Source organism: Microtus ochrogaster, unplaced genomic scaffold, assembly GCF_000317375.1.
Source record: "Microtus ochrogaster isolate Prairie Vole_2 unplaced genomic scaffold, MicOch1.0 UNK9, whole genome shotgun sequence".
NCBI classification, from domain to species: Eukaryota; Metazoa; Chordata; class Mammalia; order Rodentia; family Cricetidae; genus Microtus; species Microtus ochrogaster.
The window spans coordinates 1,939,932-1,958,948 of NW_004949107.1; positions in this window are offsets into that span (position 1 = coordinate 1,939,932).

Genomic DNA, 19,017 nt, shown 5'->3' on the forward strand with positions numbered 1-19,017 from the left:
AGAGAGAGAGAGAGAGAGAGAGAGAGAGAGAGAGAGAGAGAGAGATCAGATCTGCAAGCAGAAATTAGAATCCTAACCTCCAGAATAAATGGGATGTAAATTTAAAGTGCTTTAGTCATATGGTTTCCTGAATTGATTAATATTTTTCCTGAGATTCCTGTTTATGAAGAATTCCACAATCTCAAGCTAAGACATATATAATAGGTTAATGGTTCTGACAATGAAGAAACATATTCTGTTCCTCATGATTGAATATCATCATAAGAATTACAGCTAGGGCATAGCTTCTACCCATATAGCTTGGTACAAAATTGACTCTGCTAGAAAAGACTTCCTCTTGGCAAGAGTTTCTTTGAATTGCTTGTTGTAGTCATCATGAACTGAGAGTTTCCTAGTTTATACTGTACTCATTATGCTTCAATCTCCCTGATGCTAGAAAGCCCATCTCAGAAAGAACAGAATCTCTTGCAGAGACTTCCTCCTGATCCAGCCTCCCATGCACATCATTCTTTTTCTAAATTTATTTATATATTTATTTTTCTCTCATATATCACATTCTGATACAGTTTCCCCTTCCTCCTCTCCTCCTAGTCTCTCCCCCCAAGAACCCCTCTCCTCAGATGCCATTCTTTATAATGAAAACTTCCTCAAAAGAGTGAGTAGTTGGAACATCCCTAATAGTTGTTGCTTAGCCTTGTTTCTTTAGTAGTCAGACTCTTTTTGGTGTTAATTACTGATAGTTTCTTTACTTATTATTTTATTTCTTCCTTCATATGAAAAATTATTAAATAAAATACAATATTCTAGATTTAAAACCTTTAAGAATACAAAGTTCTTCACTGCAATGTATTATTAAAAACAATATCAAGAAATACTGATCCTGTTAACAACAGTGGCATCATTACTGATTTTATTTGTTAAAGGTATTTGAGCAACAAAAGTTGACTTTCATGTGATTAAAAAAAGTATCAGAAATTAGGTGGAAAGAAGAAGGGGGTGATATGAGAGGTGTTGAGGGAAGGGAAAGTGAACAGGAAGGACCATTAATTTAATATATTTTGTAATATAACATGGCTTCATTCTAATAATAGCCAAAATATCCAGCTTTATTACCATAAACCCAATTAAAGCAGAGAAATCTTCTTTTTCTTAAATAGGATAAAATTTTCTGCATATTTTCTTTTGTTTCATAAGCAATATTCTAATGAATGAAACACTGAAAAACTTTTGTGAGAAAAATATGGCAGATAGATGGATTACCCATCTGCAAATGGACACAGCTACGTTCACCTATATAGTGGTACTTTCAATCATGAAAGTACTCCAGAAACTACCTGTTTATATAGACTACATTGTAACTCTTGGAACACAAAGCACTTATTTGAAAATCTTATTTGGTTGATATAATTCTTGGTTATTTCAGTGAAATCTTACATAATGCATAATAGTTAAACCACTTATAAGCTTTCATTTTATTGTGATATAGTTTTATAACTTTTTTCTTGATTCTTTGATAATTTCATATTTTGTATTTAAATATTTTCAATGGGTAACTCCCCCATTTCCTTTTAGATACATACCCATTCCAGACCTAGCCAACATTGTGTCTTCATCTTACAATAACATATCAAGTACCATTAGTACTGCCTATATATGCTTAGGTGTATGGTTATCCATTAAATCATGTTGGGCCTACCAGGAGCTACACCCTTAAGGAAGACAGTTTCTTCCTCCCCAAGAAGTTATTAATTTCCAATCAGCTTATTAATGAGGAGTGGGGTTCTGCCTTTTTTCCTTCTCAAAGCTGGAATTTTGTCTGGTTTGAGTTTGTGCAGATCTTGAGCTGTGAAAACAGCTATATCTTCATATATACAATTGCCCAGTGTTTCCAGAAAACAGTTTCCCTACAGTCACCCACAAGCTTTGGCTCTTACAATCTTATAGTCCTCTTTTCTGAAATGATCCTTGATCTTTGGGGGGATGGGTCTGTGATATAGATGCCTGAATTAGACCTGACCATTCTGCACCTTGATTAGTTTTGAATCGCTGTATTAACTGCCATTTATTGCAAATAAAAGTTTCTCTTATGAGTTCTGAAAGATGTATCAACCCAAGGATATAAAGATAAATCATTAGTAGTTGACTCAACACAATACCCTATCAGTAGAATAATAGTAGTACGTTATCTTTCTATCCACATGTTTCTAGTCCTAATAACTAGACAGCATTTGGTTTCTGCTTCTATAGTGAGCCCTACATCCAATCAAAATGTGATTGGCTACTCTCATCTAATTTATGGCATTACTGCATCGCTGAGCATATATTGCTGGGAAGTATGTTATTGTAGATCACAAGGTTCACAGCTAGGTAAGACTGATGATAACTTCCTCCAGTAGCATATATTCCACATCCCAGCACTATGAAATCTAAGTAGTCCTTCTATTTTATTTCCAACTTGATATCTTCCTATTCAATGATTCAAGCATGTGCTATCTTCAGTAGTAGATAAAAGTACAGAAACAATGTGGTGTATTTTTAAAAATTATTTACAGGCTTTAGTGGAAACATGTCTGTCTCAGCATCAATTTATGACTCCCTATTCTAATATCCCAATTTGAATCATAATAGAAATATTAAATCAATTTAAGTTCTGAAATATAATAAATTTAAATATAGAAGGTAATGTGAACAAATTTATACTCTTTTACTCTACATATCCATTTGGGGATATGCATTTATATGTATTTATATTATATTCTAACATGAGTGGGAATAAAGCAATTTATGGCATAGTTATTTATAACATTTTTCAATACTAAAACTGAATGACATTTGCATTTCATAATACTGGGGCTTTAGTCTCTTATTTTGTGATGGATATTTCTATAACTCCTCCAGAAATTAATATTAAAATATGTTTTTAAATTTTATATTACATTAAAATTTATGTAGCAAAATAAGCAATATCATAACATTATCAGTTCCATACCATGAAAAATTAAAGTTAAAAATCATATCAATGGTAATAGAACTATTTCATAATTTGACAGTATTTTACCTTTTGCTAACAAATTTTCATAGGGAGCACTGTAGGATGAATTGGGTGTTTGTGATTTAAACAATTTGTAGTGTAAAGTAACTTATTAGACATAGTAAAAATGTCCAGTAAACCTCTTCTTTAAGTGCAAATCTTAGGTGGCAATAGGAAAATGCATAAACTATTTCAATATGAATATTATATTAACATTTGGCTTCAATGAAAATCGCCTGAACACTATCATAACTAAATTTTATCACACTATACCAAGCTCTAGAAATGTATAAAGTTGGAAGCATATAAACACTCATGTAAAACGCCAACAGAGCTAAGCCATCTTAATAATGTTTCCTGTGGTGCATCACCCTTAAGTAGTCAGTAACGTTACTCTAGCACATTCAAAATCAATCAGCAAAATCTCAACTGATGCCTGCTGTTTCATTTGTAAATTCTTCCAATAATGTGACTCTTTGGATGAAAGGAAAGTGAAAAATACGCACTTGTAAAGCTCTCAAAGATGTGGCAACTTTTGGTAATTTGTACAGTTATCTCTGAGGCTCCTTTTTGAAAAGAAATGGTCTTTCTGAACTAACTAAATTGGCATTTTGTCACAACTATTACTTGATTTCCATTCTTTTTTTTCATGCTTAGACTCTGATGTGTGATTTATCTGGAGATGTCCTTACATCTCTGCATGTTACCTTCTATCTTGTCACGTTAACACACAGTATGGACTTAAGTAAACTAAGAGCAAAGTGAAAAAATCAATCACTTTTTCTGCAAAGGTTTATTTTATGAGCTAGGCATCATTAAACCCTGGTGGAACAGTCAGGACCATTACTAAATCACAAGTAACTGAAGTTAGACAACAGCAGGAATAAAATTTATCTTTATACTTAACTACTAGGTTAAGTCAAAAAACTTTATAAACTTCCTGGGGTCCATGTTCTGGTTTTCTTTTTATTAAAGATGTCAGTTGATATGGAAGAGGGCAACAAACACTTTTACTATCATGTAGGTATGGAACAGGCAGTAGAAAGTGGTTATGGCCTAAGCATGGAATGACTAAATATGCTTTAAATTAAAACACAGAGAATCAAATACTAGCTCACGGTTAAAGCTAAATATGTTCAACATGTTGGTGAGGGAGTATCATAGTTAGAAACATCACACATTGGTCTCAGGAATGAAAGAGGGTATTCTCATTAAGTTTTGAGAGATGTTCTCAAAAAAGTAAATGTTATTTTAGACAAGCTAGTCATTTCATATGTAATTATACACAAAATAGCATACAGTAAGTCCTCAAAAGTTTGCTCATAATTCTCTACAGAAACTAAGTAAAGAAGCCAATGTATATTAATCTCATAAACTGATAATTGTGGTAAATTCAAAAACTAAGACAACATTCATTTATAATATTTAATACTGTATCAAAAGTAAAATAAAGTTTTATAACCAGACATAGTGGTATATTCTTTTAGGACCAACTACTCCAAACCCTGGATCATGTGGAACACTTCAGTCCAAGAGTGAGAAATTGGCTTAGGCAGCATAGCAACAACCTTTATTAAAACTCAATGTTTTTGTTTTTGTTTTTTACAAATGTGGTTGCTATCTCCAGACCCAGTCATACCATTCTTGTCACATACCCAAAAGATCGTCAATCATACCACAAGGACACTTGCTCAACTTTGTTCATAGCAGCATTATTCTTAATAGCCAGAACCTGGAAGCAACCTAGATGCCCCTCAACTGAAAAATGGATAAAGAAAATGTGGTATGTTAACACAATGTAGTATTACTCAAAAGTAAAAATTAATAACATGATAAACTTTTCAGACAAATAGATGGAATTAGAAAAGAAAATGATCCTGAGTAAGGTAACCCAGACCAAGAAAGATAAACACAGTATGGACTCAGTGATAAGTGGATATTAGTTGTAAAGTAAAAGATAACGAGGTTGTATTCTACAGCCCCAGAGAAGCTAGGTAACAAGGAGGATCCTAAGAGGGACATACATGGGAAAATAGATACGACCTTCTGGCTAATTGTGAGGTGGAGGAGCAAGGAAAATGAGGGGGAGGAGATGAGGGATTAGAACATGAGGGAACAGTAAGGTTGAGTTGGAGGAAAAGTGAAGAGGGAGAGCAATGAAAGAGACATCTCAGTAGAGGGAGACATTATGGGTTAGGGAGAAACCCAGTGCTAGGAAAATTCCCATGAATCCACAAGGATGACGTCAGCTAAGACTCCAAGCAGTAGTGGAGAGGGTGCCTGAACTGGTCTTTTCCCACAATCAGTTTGGTGACTACCCTAATTGTCATCACACAACCTTTATCCAGTAATTGTTGGAAGTAGTTGGAGAGATCCAAGCACTGCACTGAGCTTCTGGTGTTCAGTTGAAAAGAAGGAGGAGGGAGGGCAAGATCATGATGGAGGAACACACAGCTGACGTGAACTAGTAGGAACTCATAGACAATGAACTGAATCTTGGGGAGCCTGCATGGGAATTAATTAGGCCCTCTGAATGTGGGTGAGAGTTGCATGGGTTAGTCTATGTGTGAGGGGCCTGGCAGTGGGACTAGGATTTATTCCTGGAACATAAACTGTTTTTTGTTTTTTGGGAATCTGTTTACTATGGTGGGATAACTTGCTCTGCCTTGATGTATTTGGGAGGAACTTGGTCCTGCCTCAACTAGATACATCAGGCTTAGTTGACTCCCAATGGAAGGCCTTACCCTCTTTGAGGAGTGGATGGGGGGTTGGGGATAGGTTGAGGGAGCAGAAGAAGGGGGAAGACTGTGGTTGGTACGTAAAATGAATAAAAATGTAAAATAAATAAAATTATAAAAAACACTCAAATGATCTCATATATATGTGAAAATTCATTCCTCACATAGATACAAATTAAACTCTATATCTGAAATAGATTTCAACATTGTAGAGAAAGAATTATTTATTCTATTCTACATGGAATATGGACTATAACAGAAATTGTTCACTAGCTCAGTATTCAAAGGCAGCTTAAGTGTCCTAGCTTAAAATAGAATAAAGAAGAAATACATATTGTTAAATCTATATATCTTTAACAAAATTACTCTAATTTATGCTGAACTATTTCAATTAACTAGCAGGATGATAGAGCTTTTCTCAGCTTGGAAGAAGACTATTAAAGAACCTACAACTGAAATCACAGGAAGCGGTGCAAAATTATACTCTATTTTCTGAGACTGTAACAAGCAAGGGTACCTCTCTAACACACTACAAACTACTGAGCCAGGCATAGTATGCACATATGCAATCTCCTCACTCGAGAGATTGAGACAGAGGAATTATAACAAGTTCGAGATCAGCTTGAGTAGAGAATGAGATTCTATCTCAACTATATATATAAACACATAGCATACCAAAGCCAAGTGAGAAACTGAAAACCATCTATATGAAAAGGAAATCAGAATGTGATTGTAGTTAGAAACAGTCGTTGAGTGAAGTACTCAGACCCAGACAAAAACAAATGTTGCATGCATTCCTTTATTTTTGGATGGTATATTTGATTCTTCAGGCATGCGTGTTTCATTAGAAAATAAAAATAAAGCCTCCCAAGAACTTACATAGGGCACTTGTCTAAGAAAATAAACTCAGTGAATCAATAAAATAAAAAATGCTGTATGGAATTCCTGGTCATAACAATATTATAAGCCAAAGTCATTATTTAATGTATTCCAGAAATGAACACCTTTATTTTGAAATATAACAGAGTATCATTTATACTAACATGATTTTAAAATTTAGACAATCAACAATAAGTATAAAATGTTTATGTGCAAAAAGTTAGAAAATCCCAGAGAGATAATGATGAATTATCTGTTGGAAGAATAAACACTAGTAAAATTTCAAATTTGCTGTATAATGTACAGATACTACTCCTCCAATGACCCACCCCAAATATTAGAAACATATTTTATAAATGCTGACAATATAATTCTAAATAAATTTCAAATATAATTTCATCTGAACTTAGTGAAAACCAGGCCACCATAGATATATTTTACTGAGTAGAAAGAATAAAGTTGTATTTCTATCCTTCTGTAAGACTCTTTTGGAAGCTATAGTCCTAAACACATAATGAAGTTGGTGAGAGAAAAAGCACATATATTCATGGACCAGAACAAAGAGCTGGTAGATAGAATCGCATCAAAAAATAATGGATCTATAACAAGATTAGTTATTTAGAGGGAAAAAACAATTATTACAACAAATGAAATACTAGAAAAGGACATGCAACATGTGTGTGAGCATGTTACTTAGAGATTTATACTCCTTGCAACAGAATTAAAATATATTAGTAAATTAAATATGTAAGTGAAGAATTAGAAACTTTACAGATGTAAGAAGGAAAGCTAAGCTCTGCCTTCACAAATGATTTTTATGTGAAACCCCAAATACACTGTGAATGAAAGGTGAATGTTAAGTGTCTTTACTTATATTAGCAACCTCTGTCCAATAAGACACACCGTGAGAGATGAATGTAAAAATTAGTTGCATTTTCAGATAACAATTCAAAATAAAATGATGAACGATGTGAGTTGGAATTATTAAAAAACATTTTCACAGACAAATATAAGGATTTTTTGAAAGAAATGTCCCGGAAAAAGACATATTTAGCCAAAAAGTTTATATCACAATAAACACACGAAACAACATAATTCCTTGCTTATTTGTCTTTGAGGCATCACAAAACTAGACAACTATGAGAGATCAGAGACACTGAAGTCTTTAGCTGGTAAGCAACTGTCAACTAAACTGCAAAACAGAGCCCTCTCTACTTCACTGTTGTCAGAATGCAAAAGCATCCAGAAATATTGGAATGTACTTAGGCAATTTCATACAAAACTGAGCATACACATTTCATGTGAGACATCAGTTTCATCCTGAAATATTTACTCAACAATAAAATAAGCATGTTCACATGAACACTTTCAAGATAGTGTTTTTAGTAGTTTCATTTATAACAGTCAAAACTCAAAAAATGGAATGCTTTCAAAACACGAATAAATTTAACTTTGACACAATCATCAGAGAAATGCTATCTGACAACAAAAGTAAGTAAGCTATTAAGCTAGAGCAAGATCTGGATAAATGAAGCTTAAATGCACTCAAAAATGCCATTCTGCCTGAAGTTCACAGACGTGAGAAGGTTGAAGAGCTGAAGGACTGTGTGTGGATTTGCTGTGACTGAAAATATTTTGTATGGTATTTTAAAGAGAGAGTCATGAGATAATAATGTTTTCTGAACCTCCACACTTCCATAAGAAGGAGTGGACTAGAATGGAATGGAAAGTATCAGAAAAAGTTCAACTGTACACACGACCCTCAATGGAGAAGGTAGAGAAACAGTGTTAGGACAGCTAGCTTTGCAAACAAACCTAAAGTACATGATTAAATGCAAAAATGCATATGATAGTTTCTCTTTTTCATGGGAACATTATTTAGTAATTCAAAGAACATTTCTCTCTCTCTCTCTCTCTCTCTCTCTCTCTCTCTGTGTGTGTGTGTGTGTGTGTGTGTGTATTTGTATGTGTGTGTGTGTGTGTTTAATGACATAAAAATTTGAACATACAGACAACAGTTTATGAGAATGACATCTCCTACCACTGGAGAGGGACAGTGCAGGTAAACATGGAAATGAGATGATATTTCCACAAGGGAGTGAACAGCTTTGAAGACATCAGTATAAATTTTTTATTCTATTCTATAACTGTCAGCTCAGTTGTTTAAAGAAAATAAAATCTAACAAACACATAGTTAAGAAAATGCTCAGTAGACTTGAAGATTAAAGAATTCCCTATGGTGAGATCTTAGAACAACACACCCCACTCACAAGGAAAGAAAGAGAAGCAGGTTGAGACCAAAGAAAACATGAATAAAGTATAGAGTTTATTTAAAATAGAAATCAATAGACATTTAAATATAATTTCATTCATGTTATTACATAAATTACATATTTATCAATGAATAATTTTATTTCATGAAAGGATAATATCTTATAAACATTTCCTGTTTCCTACGCACTGTGTCAACAACACTTTGTTTATTATTGCTATATATCATATTTTCCAAATCTCGACTACAGAAATCCGTTTTCTGGTCACCACCTATTGCTCTCCAATTAATCATTAAACTAAACCTCTTAGAATCATACAGAAATTTTAAAATAGTGACTCCTCTGCTAGTGGTTGGAATTTGTGCCTGTCTCCCTCACTTCCTTCTGGGGCTTTGATTAATTTCATCCTGTATGGGTCTTGTGTGTGCTGTCACAATTGCTGAGTTTGAGTTTGTATGTGCTCCTGCTCTTCAGTATCCAAATAAGCAGTTTTCTTGAAGCCATTCCCCACCTTCTGCCCTTACATTTTTACATGTTTGTTTCTTAAGGGGATAGAAACCAAATATGAGTAAGTAGTATGGATGCTCTATATGTTCAGAGCACTCCATAGTGGCTTACTCTGCAGTTTGACCAGTTGAGGATCTCTGTGTAAATCTTTACCTAATAAAAAGAGTCTTCTATGATGAGTGCTGAGAGATGCACTAATCTGTGTCTATAGTGGCAAGCCATTAGAAACTAATTTAATATTATGCTCATTATGGGATTTTGACCCTGATGTGGGTTTCATTCAATTCCAATAGCATTGCATTGGTGTGATTGAGGATTACTAGTTATATCACAAAGCACATAATAGTATATAACTACTAGATCTAGATAATTGGTTTGTAACTTGAATACCAGATTAATTTCTTCATATTCTTGGATTTCAGAGTGTGATAGCTTTAATTCTAGTGTCAATAATCAGACTCTGGAAAGTAACCAAGAATACAGACAATAGCTTATAATTATTGGGGATCTACGGGAACTTATTAGTCAAAATGTCTAACAGAGGAGATCTATCCCTGATACTGAGACTTTTATTAGCAAGCTTGTGTTGTCTAGTTTATCTACCCCTGTTCTAGGGTAGTTCCATTAAATTATGTGTATAAACATGTATGGATGATTTTCATGAAACTTCTATACTAAGTGTTTAGAAAGCTTTTTAAAATATGGTTTTAGTGTTAATTATCCCTTGACGTATTCTCTCTTTCACCTTCAGACTCCTATTTCCAACCCCATTTAATTCTTCTGGTCCCATTATTTCCTTTATCCCGTTAACATCAACATATGCATGTCTACTTTTTAGAAAAACCTCCTCTCACCCATGTACCCTTAGTAGCTCCCTCACCTATTTGGGCCTTTCAAATGGTACACACATATCTAAGTATTCAAAACTAATATCTTAATGTGTGATAAAACACTTGACTTTCCGGGTCTTGGGTACCTCAGTTAGTATGATTGTTTTGAGTTTCTTCATCTATTTAGCATTAAATTTTATAATTTAATTTTTCTTAACACTTGGACAATATTTCATTGTATAAATGCCTCCCATTTTTAATACCTATTCATTAGTTTATGAGCATCTAAGCTATTTCCATTTTATCAATATTGTGAATAAATCAGAAGAGATAATACCACTACAATAGGATATAGATTCCTTTTTATATATGTCCTAGAGTGGTATCGTTGAGCATGTGGCAGACCTTGGTCCAAATTTTTGATAAACGTCACTCATTTAATCATAACTTCGCCACTGTGCATTCAAACTAGAAGGGAATAAGTAAGCTATGAGCATTTAAAACCAGCTTGGAGACACAGAGTTGGTTTCCCTTGATAGTGTAATAGCCGAAAGATTGATTAGATTCCAGGACAAGTCCCCCCAACAAGAATAGTTAGATAACACAAATTAAACTTGATGGATTTACTTAAAACAAAACAAAACATTAACAGCAGAAAAAGAAGGAGGTGAATGTAATCAAAGCACAATGAGAAAAAAAAATCTCAAATAATTAATAAACACACTTTCTCTGCAATGGGGAGGATCTGAATTCCTTTCTTCGGGACTCAGATAACAGCCATGTGAGTGTGCTAGACCACCTGTAGTCCCAAGACACTGAAAGTGCAGAGAGGTCACCCACAAATAAAGTTTGTGGGCCAGACTAGATCAAATGGCAAGTTTCAGGTTCAAGAGAAAACTTGCCTCAATATAAAAGTAGTTTATTGAGAAAAGTCACTGACATCTACCTCCATTCCCATGTGCACTCTTATATGGCTTCACATTCATCCAAATGCACATGTTTTCATACACATACAAATACGCACGCACAATTGCAAATATCAAAGAAATTATCATTTTTGTAACATGTGTCATCAAAATTTGAAACTAGGTAAATTAATTCGACGAAGAATACAATGTCCCTGTCCCAAAAACCAAAAAAAATGCAAATGTCATAGCAAAAATAGAAAAGAAAGTACCTAGATTATATAATATACTATTTGCTTATTTGATTTTCCCTAACCCTAGATGCACTATATTTTAATATATGCATATCTAAACTGCAACCTAATGTAATAGTAATATAAATGTTCATAGGTCAAATACACTAAGTACTGATATCTCCAGCCTTTATTTTCATTGATGATTTATACATATATTCTGAATGTAGGGCACCGTCTCCACACAAATCTTTTCTGTAGTGTCTTTGAAACATCTGCAAGCTTGCATCTAATACTGAATCAGAGAATTATACAAAAATACATTTATAACATTTATAAGTTTATACATAAGCATTACATATATAACTTAATATAAATATAACTTTACTACATTTAAACTGAACAGGAAATTTGAGTCAAATTAAAACAAACACAGCCAGTGAAGCCTGTAAGGGAATAATGAAGTGTTGTAATAGTACAAATTAAATTACAAATATGGGTGATGTTGGCATCTTCTTAAAGAACAAACAGATCTAAATGCAATGATATTTCACTTGTATTTTAATAAATAAAGTTTGCCTGAAGATAAGAGTGTAAACAGCCCCACTGGTCAGCCTTACAGTCCAGACAGTGTTGACACACAACTTTAAACCCGGTAGCCACACTAGTTTCCCATAGAAACCAGACAGCAGTGTTGCACACCTTTAATCCCAGCCTTAGAGAAGAATATAAAATGGTAGGAGACATGTCTAGACACAGTCTCATTCTGAGGTTTCCTGGAGGCAGGATCACCATTTTAAGACTGAGGTAGAGGTAAGCGCCAATGGCTGGCTGTTTGCTTTGCTGGTTTTCAGGTTGAACTCCTATATGTGTCTTTGAGTTTTTAATAATCATGCTACACCCAAATACAGGAGATGCACTCAGAGGAGAGCCTGGTTCATCATAGCATTGCTTTGCTCTTGTCACTTTGGGATGGCATACATACAGGAAGGACTGCAATCCAAAGATCTAAACACAAACAGAAAAACACAGACAGATAATTTCAGCACCTGCCCCCTCATTCAAAGGTTAGTTGTAACAGGAAGAGCACGCTGCTTGTTGTCCCAGCTGCCCGGCTAGCTTACACCCAAAATAGTCACACAGAAATTTTGTATTAATTAAATTATTTAATTAATTAATTAAATTATTGCTTGGCAAATTATCTATAGCCTCTTTTGGCTAACTCTCACATCTTGATTTAACCCATTTCTATTAATCTGTATCACCATGTGGCAGTTGCTTACAATTGGTACGGCTGTCTCTGGCAGCTCTCTGGTGTCTCCCTGACTGTGTTTTCTTCCTCCCAGAATTTAGTTCTTTCTCCTCCGCCTACGTAAGTTCTGCCCTATCAGGCCAAGCAGTTTCTTTATTGATTAACCAATGAAAGCAACGCATAAACTGATGGACCTCCTACACGTCAGTTAGTGTTTTAGCCAGGTCTCGCCCATTATTTCTCATTTTGTCTAATTCTTCTTCTTTCACTCATTTTTCAGAGTTAGAAACCAAAGACACATTCAAAGAAATAGTATGTCCAATAGAAGTGTGCCCGGGAGAGATTTCAGGAAAAATCAACCTCTGGCAAGAGATATGATTTGTAGTAAAAGACATTATTTTTTAAAATAACTGTGCACTTTCAAAGTTGGAAAAATAACCTTGAGCACTGTAGAAGATGCCAAATTTGTTAAACCATCATTAGAGTATTATGTATCATAAAAATGAGTGAGATAAAGAAGACTATAAACAGATGAAGAAAAATTATCAAGATTGAAACTTTTCCAAAACACGAAAGAAAGAGCACTGAAGGCAGATTCTGAGAAACTGAGGGAGTGTGAAACTCCAAGACAGAGAGTGAGTAACGTTTCATGTAGTCTTTCAGCAGCCAAGTGTAACAACATCTAGGGTTTGTTATTTTCTGAACTCATAAGAAGAGTTAAATCCCCAAACTACAGTAGTTCTTACAATATGTTAGTAATCTTTTCACAATCTAGACTAGCCAGAAGGACATGGTAAAGTGAATTGAAACAAGAAAGACTTTCTTTTCACGCTTTAAGGAGATATAAATGAAACAAATAAAAGTAATATTTTATTTTGCTCTTTGAAAATTCCATATATATATATATATATTGGATTTTTATCTTATCCAAACCCACTACTCCATCTTCTTCCTCATAGGAACCACTTACACTTCTCCATCTCAAATATAATTCATTATTACTATTGTTACTGTATTTATTATTATTATTATTATTATGCATATGAGTACAATCAATGGTGAACATGTGTATATTTTTGTGGAGCCACCAAAGGGGAATGGTCAACTTACCACATCACTGTAGAAAAGAAACTCTCAGAAGATATCAACAGCAAATATCTTCATAGCTAGAGATGGGAATTTGTGAGTCCTTCCACTTTCCATTCTGGATTTTGACAGGATGACCTTGTATGGGCTCATGTGGGTCAACCACAGTTCTGTGTGTTAATATATGTATCAGCCATGCTATATCCAGACAGCAGCTTTTTACAGTTCATCTTATCATTATTTTGCTCATATATTCTTTGTGTCCACTCTCTTCTACAGAGTACCAGGACAGAGATAGATATAATGACACATCTGTGGCTGAATTCTCACAGTCACTGACTCTCCTCAGTTTTGGACAATTCTCTGCATTAAGCCCTACCTATAGCAAAGGGAAGATATTCTGAAAAAGGTTGAGATAACTACTAATCTATGGGTCAAGATAGAAGTATTAAAGGGTGTATTAGTTAGGGTTCTATAGAGTAACTGAACTAATTATATATACACATGTAATATGTCATATATGATATATATATAATAAGTAATTCATTAAAGTGGCTTATAGGCAGTAGTCCAACTAGTCTAAGAATGGCTTCTGATAGAATGTATAAAATCAAAAAAATTCTAGTCCACAAGACTGAATATCTCAGTTACTCTTCAATATATGTAAGAATATTGAAGAGGAAGGTTCTAATACCAGTGAAAGAGTGCTACAAAAGCAGGATACATAAAACTTGTTGGTGAGAATGAGTTCAAGGAGGCAAGAAGCAAAAGCCTTTCTTCCATGTCCTTAATGTTGCCCAGAAATAGGGTGAATCTTTTCATCTAAAATGTTCTGGACTTAAGATAGTTTTTCCTAGCTTCTATAACTCCATTAACTAAAAGTCCTTCACAAATGTGTCCAGCTGCTTGTATCTTCAGTTAATTTCAGAATGTAGTCAAATTGGCAACCAAGAACAGCCACTAAAAGTATATTGACAAAATTATTATTTAACAAAAAAATACACATATGTTCTCCTGAAACACCTATTATCTCCTCATCTGTATGCTGTGAGGAGAATTAGAGCATCATCCATGAAATCCCTCCAATGGAGCAGATCTCAAATTCAATCAGAAGATGGTTGGTTACCCCCATAAACATCATTCCACTTATCTATAAGTATATAAAACTTATATGAAAAATCGCTATTGAAGCTTGTACCATGAAGAATTCAGAGCCTTGTAAGAATATTGATGTTAAGCCGGGCGATGGTGGCGCACGCCTTTAATCCCAGCACTCGGGAGGCAGAGGCAGGCGGATCTCTGTGAGTTCGAGACCAGCCTGGTCTACAGAGCTAGTTCCAGGACAGGCTCCAAAGCCACAGAGAAACCCTGTCTCGAAAAACCAAAAAAAAAAAAAAAAGAATATTGATGTTAAACCCTCTACTCTACTACAACCTTTATAGTGCCTTTGAAAATTATGAAAACTACTCAGAAAAGGGTTACAGTGTTTTGTCGATTTTCTACAGCCAACGTTCGCCATGCCTCTGGAAGTAGGGTCTTATCATTTAGTAATTGTGGTTATACTGGAAGGCAATAACCTGTACAGTTTTGTGGGCCTCTGGGAATTCCTTGACAAATAACTTCTTGGAAGTGTTCTGCTCTGCCAATTATATTTTTGTTAAATAACCCATGTTATCTTAGAGTAGCATTGCCAACCAGTACAATATAGTTATAAAACAAAAACAATTTTATTATTTTACAACATTTTAATCATCCTACCAACCAGTCCACTGTCATCAGGCTTAGTTTTATATCCTTAATTTTGGTTAACCAAGCCTTTATCCACTGTTCTTCTTCTTTCTTCTGTATATATAAACATTTTAAATTTTTACTCAGTAATATTTCATTCCTTATATTTCCCAAAACCTCTATTCTATTATTTCCTCTAATTCACTTTGGTTGCAAGACCATAGATTTCCATATAACCTTTTAAAAATACACTGTTCATTTTGGATGAACTGTCCTAAATAAGTTTTGATATGTAAAGCTTTTGTATAGGATTGAAAGCCATCTCAATGGTAGAAATTATAGTATAACAGAAATTCACAGTCAGGCATATGGAAGAGGGCATTACAAAATAAGAGAAGTATGTTGTGGGAGTATGAAAGTGTGAAAGAGCTAATTTAGGGAAGTAATAAATGGGCACGATAATTTTAACATAGTTTCCATTGCTGGTCTGAGATGTAATGTTTTTCTTTGGTGAAATACAGCTTACCCCAAACCATTAGGTTAATATCATTCGTAAGAACTATTTTACAGAATTGTTTAGGTAGTCAAAAAATTGAAAGTTAAGAGGATGGAAAGCGAGATAGATCTTGTAGTAATGATTATTTGAATTTTAAAATTGAAGACATTAAAATAAAATGCCAATGTTCTAATGGTAAATTTGGGATATTTCATTTTTCTCAAATCATTGGCTATTAGAATGTGTCCTAATAGTTTAACCAATGTCAAATAGGAAAAGACAGAATTTTGCTAAGTGGGGATTCATTCCATGCTACCAATCAATGCATGCAATGTGCATTTGTCTTCTATTGCCATGCTAATTTTAGTAGCACTAAGATATTTCGATCTAAGCTCAAAATTATTTTGATAAGTTTCCCACAGTATTTTAAAATTATATATTTGAGTGAAATCATAAAGCATTTGTCAAAAAGATACTTCTAATGCTTTTTTTAACCTTCCATTTGCTCATTGTGCATGATGAACATAATATGTCTTCTCGACATGGATGATTGATGTTTATAATTCTATTCATAATGTGTCATTTATTCCAAACATATAAGTTAATATTATAGAAAGTACCTGTTAATAAAATTTATTTTCAGAGTCAGTTCTTAAGGCATAATTCATTAAAGGGGAATATAAGTTTTGGATAACAGCCCAAGCTCAATATAACTGAAGATTCAATAACTTTTCACAGTATGTTTTAAAAGTCATTATGATAATTACACCCAAGGTTCATCAGATCACTACCCACTGTTTTCAAAAACAATGCCTTGTACTGTATTTGGAAAATAACACAATATAGCCATCATAGCTAATCAATTCCATAATCTAAATATAGTTTGGCATTTTCATATCCTTGTGACTTTGGCTATCTATGGACTTTGTGAACTACTTTTAATCTTACATATCTTTTCCATATTTAATGCAACTTTATTGTTAGAAAATTAATATGCAAAATATATTTTATTCTTATCTGTTATCAGTTATTACTTCAAAATTATTGCTTTATTTTAAAAGAAATCCAAAGGTGGCACTTCTGAATATTTGTCTAAAGAATTCAGGTTGTTTTTAAAGTAAATGACCAGATTTAGATTCAGATCAGATTTGTAGCTACACTATCCAACCTAATAACTGAAAATATTTCATTGCCACATATGTAATTAAGATCCCAAATTTGTCCAAGACTATGTTTGTGGAGAATTTAACACATGCTCGGAACTAAGAATGTTGAAAATATAGTTGAAAGTGTTTTCTCTGGATACAACTGATGGCTATTAGAAGAGGAAGGTAACTTGGGATATTAAATACAGTTTCATAAACTCAATTTTTAAAGCTTCAAGGAATAAAGTATTTCTGAACACAATGAAAGAAAAGTTTAAGGTAACTGGGCCATAACCATATGTATTCATGGCTGAATCAGAAGGAAATTATTTCAAATTACAATTCAATAAAAATGAACAAAAATTGAAACTTTATTCTCATATTTTTGATGATAAAAGTAATTGTTGGTCTCATCTGTGTAATGTGTATCTTCTTAGAATCTACATCACAGCAGTCAAATGTTTATATATATGCATATATATGCATGAGAAACAAATTTTAAAAAAACGCTTAATTGATCCTTTATCTGAGGCATTAAGGTATTGTGGGAACATTAAAGAGCTCCCTATGGGTGATTATTCATATAGTATGCCATTTGAAGAATAGCAGTGAAGCCTGCTAGTGAGTGAAAGAGTCATCAGTGGTCAGTATCATAACCACAATCCAAAACTGTAGCTCAGCTACTTGGGAATGGAGCTCAATTAGTGGAATGATTGACTAGCATGTACCCAGCACAGATTTCTGTCACCAGCATAAAATACACTTGGGGTGTATTACTCATGTCTGCATTGCCAACACTATGATGTTAGAGACAAGAGGATAAAAAGCTCAAGGTCATCCTTGGAACATAAGGAATTCAAGACATTCATGGGATCTGTGCAATGTCCTGAACAACAACACCCTAGCCCATGCCCACGCCCTCCCTGTGTTTCAGCAGCTTTGGTGTCCCTTCATTATGTCAGTCAGGAGAAACAGCAATATAGCATAACTATATATATATATATATACACACACATATATATGTATATATATATGTGTGTGTATATATTTATATATATGATCTATAAGGTCCCATCTATCCACACCCCCCTCACAGCAGGTGCCTTCCCTTATGTCTACTCCCATTGTTTACCCATATCACTCTTTCTTTGATGATCTCCTTAGAACTAGTATGATAATTCTCACATCAAGATTATAGCCCATTGTTTTTTTTAAGTAAATGAATTTCAATTTTCTGTACTACCTTATATTTCATTATTCTAGACATGTCTTCACCTTTCTGGATGTCACCCAAGCTGTTGCAATGTACTAGATTACTTAACAATATTCTATTTATATCATTCTCACAGATAGGGCATCCTGTGCTGATTTGCTTGATTATTTAAATAACATCTTTTTTTCCAATTTTACAATAATCTTCATGAGACATTACTAACTTTTTTATACTTATAAAGTGCCATGGGGTTAGACTATAATACAGCTTTCATCTATATTATATTTAATTGATGGACTATAAAACACTAAAATTGCTTTAAGTTGCTGTACCTGCCTGAAAGAGATATCATTCTTGAGAATAAATTAGTAGCAGTAAATCAGAAACTGAAATGAAGGATATTGAGAGGATAAACAAAATAAGTTTCATGTATTTTTTTTCTTTCTTTAAAGCTTTAAGAGACAGACAACAAATATTTTCATTAGCATAACATGAATCAAGATGTCATTTAAAAATTTCTGTTGCCATTGTTTTATTCAGTTTCTTCTTGAGCTTCAAATAAATATCAATTTAAAGCAAAAATGACAACCTTTGTGCTGGGTTTCCTTTATTCATTACAATAATCAAAGATATACAATTTAATTTTCTTTTTTTCTAGATAAACTAAAACATCAGTTTAATTGACCTCATAGTAAATATTT